The sequence below is a fragment of the Salminus brasiliensis genome, chromosome 16 (genome assembly GCF_030463535.1).
Source record: "Salminus brasiliensis chromosome 16, fSalBra1.hap2, whole genome shotgun sequence".
NCBI classification, from domain to species: Eukaryota; Metazoa; Chordata; class Actinopteri; order Characiformes; family Bryconidae; genus Salminus; species Salminus brasiliensis.
This window is the reverse complement of record NC_132893.1, coordinates 16,041,059-16,050,591: the sequence shown is the minus strand read 5'-3', so window position 1 is coordinate 16,050,591 and position 9,533 is coordinate 16,041,059.

The following is a 9,533-nucleotide window of genomic DNA, read 5'->3' as shown; positions in this document are numbered from 1 at the left end:
TGCGAAATTGTTAATGGATGCTTTAGGGATGTAACTCAATATGAATACATTATTTTGAGCGAACAGAAAGCATATCGTAAACAAATACAGACGTGATAAGGGTGTTTCTCAAAGGTCCAAATTTCTTATTGATAGAGAAATAAATTCTATTTACTTAATTTTAAACCCACAAGACATCCAGATTCACTCCACTTTCTCAGTTGTGTCTGCATATTCAAAATAAAGCTTTCTTTCCTGTCTGCTTTTTCTTTATTCTTTCTAATCTGCAGCTCATGGCCTCAATAAATATAGTAGCAGTGCTAAATAACTTATTGATCCACAGAAATCTAGAAAATCTAGGAAAGGATGGTTCAATAAAGTTGCTGTGGGCCTTCAGTGGTTTGCTCTAGTAGCCTGATCCAAACACTGTCTTACTAAATAAAGTCATATTTCTATACAAACTGACCTTGAAAACACAAAATAATTATGCAAAATATATATTTTTTCACATATTTACTGACTGAAATAGGACTTCAGTTTAACAAATACTTTTTAACAGTCCACTTCCTGCAGATTCATATGCATTTAGCTCCCCTCAAATGCTGCTGTCAACCTTAAAACCTCTAAATAAGGCAATGCCCACTTCAGGCTTAAATCCAAATATAGAAACAAATATTGTATTTGTAGCATTAACAGAGCCAGAAATGGATACATATAGTGACATTTCATTACACCCTTAACGATGCTTGAGATTTTTTATTAATTTAAGAAACATCTGTTTTTTTCTATGCTGTTTGGTGTGGAGAAAAAAGTGTGAAACAGTGTTTCCAAATATGGCCATATCTCATATGCCATGGGCATAACTCTTCTCTTTTACAGAACCAATGATCAAACAAGTCACTGGTCGTCTAGGATCCCATCAGTGTAAAGTGTGTTTCTTGGGGTGGGTTAATGCTTATGACATTAGCAAACCTATGGTCAAATAATTGGCTGTTTTTTTTTCTGCAGTCTTTATTATGGAATTGCAATTGATGACTTAACATAAATTAATAAAAAAAAAACACTTTTTATATTTGAATCGACGTGACTAATTATTGGTAAACATGGTATCTGCAGAACCTTATAAAGTCGTGTTTAGCAGTCTGAAAAAATCTTCACAAAGAGGAGGTATTGTTGCATTTGTGTACATGACTAAAAAAGTGATGTACACAATATTTGCTGTTACACATTGCATTAAGCAAAACTGTATATGATGCAACTGGTTTCGTTTAACTAAGTCTAGTCTGAAGAGCTTCTGGCCAACAGAATCTGCCATGTTAACTGTACAGATTTATGTGTACAAGTGGATTTTTTTCTAAAATCAATGCAGGACCACAATTATAAATACAGAGCTAAAATCTTCCCATTATACTGGGTGTTGGTTAATTCAATGAGTCTTCAGGAAAAGTAAGAATAAAAGGCCACGTCAAGTTAAATTATATTTTGGAATTTTCAGCACCACTGAATTAATAATTTAAGTTGGTGTATGTGTAATCTTTAACTTGTGCACCCAGAAAAAAAACAGTTCAAAGAAATTGTTGAAAGACCAATATTTCCATGACTTTCCGTGACCATGATGAGTGTATGTAAACTTCTGCAAATGTCATAATACAGTTTAATGGGAAGATTGTCTACTTCTGTGGGCAGTAGTGGCTCAGCGGTTAGAGCGCCGGGATATCGATAACAGGGTTGTGGGTTCGATTCCCGGGCTCGGCAAGCTGCCACTGTTGGGCCCTTGAGCAAGGCCCTTTACCCTCTCTGCTCCCCGGGCGATGGAGTTGGCTACCCACCGCTCTGGGGGTGTGGGTGTGTGTTTACTCATTGCCCCTAACACATGAGTGTGTGTTCACTACCAGATGGGTTAAATGCGGAGGACACATTTTGCTGTACAGTGACAAATACGTGCCCCTTTACCTTCTACATTGTTTTTCTTCACCGAATTACCCCATATTATAGTAATATTATATTGCTATACTATTACTATATTAACTAATATTATATGAACAATAATAATACTTTTTATTAGTGACTTTTTGTGACCATCAAATTAAACTTTGTCATCTGTTCCTTATTCTCCACACTGAGGTGGAATCTTACATAGCTGATTACTACCCTACATGAAAAGAGAAAGGCTCCTGTACCCAAACAGTGCATAATAACGCTAAAAACCAGCTTCATTTAAGATTCCGCCATGTGTTCACCATTTACTGCTGGATATATAGTACACTATTTAGGAGTAGATCCAACATTTCACAACTCACATGTTTTATGTAATTTGTATATTGCAGTTTTAAGAAGTACTTATATTAAAACTGTAATTACACTTAATAATGTTTATTAATATTAAGTGGTTGTAAAGCAGTCAAAGATGAGATATGGGGGGTATTAGGACTATTCTAATGGCTTATGAGTGATAGGGGAATTTATATAGTTGTTGGGCCCAGTGTAATATCTTTTCATGGGGTCCAGAATCCCTGGCAGCACCCTGTAAACATAGTCATAGTCATAGTCATAGGTGTGAGTATGTCAAGTATTGTACTCCTTAGAACATTCCTTCAACAGCCCATTACATGTTAAAAATAGTACTCCAAAAAATCATTAGAGATTAAAAATTTAATCTTGACCTGAGAACCAAATGAAAAACATGTGGATCATTTCACCACTAATAAAATTGTTATTATCATAACTATTATTATTAGGGGTGGTAGTAGTAGTAGCACTAGTCTTAGTTTGGCATCTGTGAGCATGCAGTGTAGCGCAATGCATAATGCTTTCACTTACAACACACGTAAACTGAAAAGAACTCACAGAAACTCGGCACAGGCACAGATGGACTAAGTACTGTGACAAATCCCCTGTGTGAATGAATCAGAGATTTACAGAACAGCCAAAGAGCCTGACAAGCCTGCATAAAATTCTGTAGCAAATGTCTAGTCATGGCTTGCTGTTACTGTGAGGCCTGTCTTATGGTCCTACTGCCTACTCCTCTGCCATTTGTTCTAGAAATGTCTCAACCTTTGTTTTCATTCATATATTGCCAAAACGAATGTGTGTGGACACTGTATTGACAGTAAAACTTTCAACACATTTTGTGTAGTTTCGAGGCATTTTCAAGGGAATTATGATTGTTCACAGTGCAGACTGAGCAATAAAGAAGGAGATAAACATTGATTAATGCCATTGGGCAGGCCAACAGCTAAGCTTCATCTTGAGCTGTTTTTGATGTTAATATATGGATTAATGTAGATTATGACTCCGTGATCCTGGATATGGGATCAAAAATCAACAAAATGTTCTTTGGACAGTGAGACATCTTTCTTTTGGCTGTATACTATGTAGGTGTTCAGCATTTCGCATCTGGTTAGAGTTTTCTGAAAAAAGAAGCCTAAGTTTGGGCATGTAAATCGGTAATGCTGAAGAGATACTGTATGTAACATTAGTGGTTGTTCATCTAACAGACATTGCATGCATACACGTGAGTCAACATTTTTTCTCTGTCCCAGTCCTTGGAGGTATAGGGTGGAAGCGAGTGCTTGGTGGGGCGTCTAATGTATCTATTTTTAACCATCTGTAAACGAGCGTCCATGCACTCCGCATGCATCCTGGGATTTAAGTTCCCCATGTGCCGTAACATAAGCTGTGACCTCTAATACGCTCTGTCCATACTGCATCTGGACCTGGCTAGATTTAAGCAGACTTAATGAATATAATCTAAGAAGAAACCAGCTTAGAGTGCCTACTTGTGGAACACTCATGGTACAATATATGTATTTCGTATTGCTGCATAAGTCGACTTAGCTCTCACATAAGACTTGTGATTTATGACAGTAACACAGAGATGGAAGGGCATGGAAATACACTGCATTTTTTAGACTTATGCATGCAGTGCCACTGCAATAATAAGTAGAGCCTGTACTGTTTTTAGCAGTGGTATTACAGCCATTTCTAATTTTAAATGCATTTTAAGTGCAGATGAAGCCTGAGCCAGTAGAGAGAAAGAAATTTTCACATGCCTCACCGGCCTTTGAGCATGTGTTTCCTGAAAGCTTTGGGCCAGCTCAGTTATTGTGCACTCTTTGACGTCCCCCTTGGGATGCAGAGCTTAGTGGTGGCTGTTGATATTCTGTACCAAACTTCCTGTCTTACACATGTGACCCCCTGAATGTCAGAAAGAACAGCACTTCCTGTGAAATGAATATCTGGCATGACTTGGCGTGCACCACAAGGAATGGGAAGGGCTTGAAATGTACTATCGGACATGTAATCCCAAGTAATGGACAATCAATATACTTCTCTGCTATAATAGCAACTACAGTAACCATAGGGCTGTTCACTTACAGTCTTGAAAAGCTGCATCACACTTAATTCAGGACCTGTTTGGTGGGCTTGAGGAAGGGAAATCACCAAACTGCTGAACAATGCTCCATCAAGGCCTGGAGTTGGAACATACCTGGTCTAGCTATTTAGTACCATTGTGGCTAGTTCTTGTTATGGAATTTATCTTTGCATACCCTGACAGCTTGCATATTTGAAAACATGTAGGTTACACTTGAATGTACATTAGCAAGGTCTGTCTGCAAGCTGTGAGCCATTGACGGATGCTGGAGCCAGAGCTCAGAACTATGGGGCTTTCCTCCCAAGATCAGTCCAGCATGTCCATCCAAGCTGGAACCCTTGTTATGAGCTCTCCAATTCCATGCAGGATTTCCCTGGGGGAGAGGAAGAGACAGCAAAACATGCTCATAGCTGATTACCAAACGCCCACTTCCCATTACTGATGATATAACACCCCACACCCAAACAGGAACAAACATACCACTGCCAGCTCTGACAAGGGCTGGACATAGACAGCCTTTCCAAAATGAATATAAATGTTAGACCAAAGACAAGTGATCAATGTAGTAAACATGCATGAATTATTAAATAATTCCCTCTTACATGCTTGTGTTAAAATGTGATGCATTGTAATGTTCTTTTCAGAATTCAGTTCAGATGGCGTCACCTGGCACCCGTTTACCTGACCACAATATCTTGTTACCCATCAGCCCAGAGGGTGTCACTGTTTCTTTCTCCAATATTCTGCATTTTGTAGTGTTTGTTTTTCCCCCCTTTATGTTTCAGCTACAATAATGTGTATGTACCAGATACACTCATACACTCATAAATCAATGTAACCTAACCATCCTTTCTTTAACCCTAAGAATTAAACAGGCTATTTATGTAACTGTGGCTTTGAGACAGATATATGTAAACAATCCCTGTTCTAATGGGCTGATCTGTACTTTGCCTTATTCAAAAAGAAATCCAGGCTGTAACACACCATATCACTTGAGCTTGAATGGGCAGGACTCAATTGCTGTAAGATTAATAGGTGGATTTATGTAAATGAGTTGTTTTATGTAACAACTGTAAAGTGTGATGTAAGCTGGATGTTTCAAAACTTGTATAGACTTTACAAAGTACATGAGACTTCAAAAATAGGTCCTGTACATTCTCTAAATTAGTAAAATGTACATGATTGACATTTTTACAGTGTTTTTTTTTTTGCCGCAACTTGGTTCTAAACAAGTCCATTCTGGTGTTGCTGTTATGCACAACAGGTCTACAGGTCACTGCATGCTGTCATTCTGTATAAAAGGCATGCCTTTTACATGGAGCTGGGGCTAGTACACACAGCCATTATCAGAGAAACCAAAATCTTCTCAGATTTGTGGAGAGGATTCAGTGCAACCACCACTTGGCATCCATGCAAAGAAACCTGCCTCGTTTGTTTGTGTGGTTGAGGCACTGTAAAGGCTCAAGCCTGTGATAATTGCCTTCGAGACACATTACAGATATAAGAGAACTCTTGTTATTCCATTGCATACGCAAACATAGTCATTCAGGTAGCTAACCACACTCGTGTTTACCACACTGATGTCACATCCAACCCTCAAAACACACTGTAATCTCTCATGAATGCATAGCCACAAAATCAGTCTTGGTCCGCTTATATGCTTATATATATATATATATATATATATATATACACATATATATATATATATATTAGTTTTTTTTACAGTGGGCCTTTGCACATGACATGACTAAGACACCTGTTAGGTAGTACTGTAAGTTCTCTTAGAGAGATAAATACTAATGGAAGTTCCAAACAAGAACCCAAGATGATGACGCCGTTTTCCGTAGTAATAACATAGCCATGCAGCTGTAAAACTGGCAGAAGGTCCACCCAAACATTAGATTAGCGCAGCCAACGGGTGCGGTTATAATGGCTGTGTGACCTCAGTATCACAATGCTGATAAACGCAGTCTCTTGAAAAAAGGTGTGGACGTAAATAGTTCAAAACAGAAACACACTTGGAAACTGGGCCTTAAAAAGTGCTGAAACATCTCAGACAAAATGTGTTGTGTTGTGGTTAGAGACACTATTTAAAAACGATAAAGCAATAATACCAAATAATACAATTTCACTTTTTTTGTATTTTGAGGTTTGTTTTAAAGACATCACAACCTAAGTTCTTCTCCTTTTTTATGCAAGCACAATATTTTCAAAGTTTAATGAATGGCCGGTTTGAAGCTCGCTGTTGAGACAGTGGAAAGGTTGAGGAAAACCTACCAGACGAGTTTGTCTAAAGGCGGAAAGAAAAACACTGCCAGCGGTGGCTGCCATGGGGAACAGGGCAGTAGTGACTTAGAGAAATGCAGAATCCAGTATTACTGGTTGCTTTTCCAACAGATGCAGTTCCTTATAACCACAGCTGCCTACCAGAAAGAGAAAAAAGGATCATGGAAATTTTCAGACACTCAGAGGTGGAGAAACAAACAGGTATATGTTTAGAAGTTCAGTGCTTGGAAAGAACTGTAAGATAGCTGTTCCACCCAGTGACCTGCTTTCTGCTTAGAGAAGAGAGCAGCATATTGTTGATGTCACGCAAAACTTTAATTAGAAGTAAATGTCAAAAAATGAAGGAGAAAAACTTTAATTAGAAGTTAATGTAAAAAAAAAAAATCAAAAAATTAATTCAATAACCGCTGAGTGGTGGATCAGCGGTTAGAGCACCGGGCTATTGATAACAGGGTTGTGGGTTCGATACCCGGGCTCGGCAAGCTGCCACTGTTGGGCCGTTGAGCGAGGCCCTTTACCCTCTCTGCTCCCTGGGCGCTGGAGTTGCCTGCCCACTGCTCTGTGTGTGTGTGTGTGTGTACTCACTGCCCCTAGTTCACTAGTGTGTGTGTTCACTACCACAGATGGGTTAAATGCAGAGGACACATTTCGCTGTACATAGTACAGTGACAAATACGTGCAAATATGATCAACTCAGTCGATATTATCATTATTCACATAATGTTAAAAAGAAGATACATGATTATAGGCGTGCTCTTGGCAGGCACTGATGTAGACCTTTACAATAAAATAGATATGTACACAAACAGTGATATCAAAAACATGTGACTTTTACTGTTTTCAGTAAACAATTGAGGAAATTTTTAAGGAAAGGTGTGTCTTCCTCAGTTTTACAGCTGTGAACCTGATGCACACCACAAAACTGATGTCTTCAAAACAAGATCAAGGTCCACTGGAAAACAACACTGACGCTGAGAATGTTAATAATCAACTTGACACATTTGTGCGCATCTAGTGCTTGAGATATTTATGAAGTACCATGTTTCTTTGATGTAAACTGTAGAATTACAGTGTTGTAACTCATGAGGTCATGCAGCCCCAACTATGGCTGTACTCATCCATTCATTCATTTATTTATTTTGTTATGTGCCATTTTGCTGTTGCTAATAATGTACAAATAGTATGCTGAAAACAGGTAGGGGGTAGTGACCAAGTAGTGACCAAGTAGTGAGCAAGGTCACTTATCCAGGCCAAGGGTTTCTTAGTAAAGGCAATAGATTTTTAGAACCCTATGCACTTCAAAGATCCATTTGTATATTTCAAAGGTTCTTGTCTGGTTAAAAGGTCCTTCTCTTCCCTTTTGAACATTCACATGGTTCTTTGAGTTGTCATGGTTCTGTAGCAAACCTTTGCCTTTTTTGAAGAACCCTTACACTGCGTTCCAAATTATTATGCAAATGATATTTTTCTCTGACTTTTTTAAGTATTTAACCATTTGAGCATACATTTTATTGGAAAAAAAACAAACTTTTTTTAGAAAAAGAAATTAACTAATTTGTTGAGTTTGCAGCATTAAGAGATCACATTTACTGAAATCAAAAATTATATAAATCAAAAACATCTTAACAGGCAAAGTTGCACAGAAACATAAGTCCCCTTCTTTAATATCACATATTAGAGTTTCTGCTTGAATTTCTTTGCAGGATGTCAGAATAGCCTCGCAGAGTTGCTGTTTTGATATGAGCTGCCTCCCACCCACATAGCTCTTTTGCTTGAGGATACTCCAAAGGTTCTCAATAGGGTTGAGGTCAGGGGAGGATGGTGGCCACACCATGAGTTTTTCTCCTTTTATGCTCCTAGCAGCCAATGACACAGAGGCATTCTATGTCATGCATGAAGATGAGTTTGCTACGGAAGGCACAGATCTTCTTTTTATACCATGGAAGAAAGTGGTCAGTCAGAAACTCAATATACTTTGCTGGAGTCATTTTCATACCTTCAGCCACCTCCTTGCTGACGTCTCAACCCTGTTGGCACATGGTGATCATCCACCAACCATTATGACCATATAATTTGTTCAAGGCATTGCACTATTTGATGCTTTTTAGCAGCAGAGAGATCTTTTTTCTTTCCAATGTTGCTTGAAACCTGTGGCCTGTATAACAATGTGGAACGTCCTTCTTAAGTAGCTTTCCTTTAATTGAGCTCACCTAGCAAACTAATTATCATAAGTGTCTGAGATTGCATTCAGTCATCCAAAGAGCCCTGAGACACAATACCATCCTTGAGTTTAATTGAAAAACCAACAAAAACTATCTTTATAACACTTAAATCTAATTTATATAATATTTTAAAATGCAGTATAAAGAAACCCTTTAAACGTCAAGTCAAGTCAAATTTATTTGTATAGCGCTTTTTACAACTGTTGTCATCATAAAGCAGCTTTACATAATTATGTCATTTTTATGTAAAAGACAGAGGCCGCTATCAAACTTCTTGCCATATTCCCTATGGTTGTTTAAGGTTATTCACACCTTGCGCATGCACATGTGCATGTGTTTCATACTGGAAGGTATTTGGATTTACTTTGGCTGTAATCAAAGTTTGATTTTATGTTCTCATGTAAAAAGTACATTGACACATACCAATACCAATGTGCACTGCCAGTTATCCTCAAAGAACAATATATGCGGATATGGAAAATGCATTGCATTTACACTTGTGGTCAAGATACACCTGTTACCATGAGTAATTTCCTATCACAATGCATCCTGGGTGTGTTTACACATGGCTTTTCATGTGATCAAGCAGAATCCATCCAACATCATTTGATCACATGTCACATGTAAATGCATGATGTAAACAGTTTAAATTTCTACCATAAACGTGA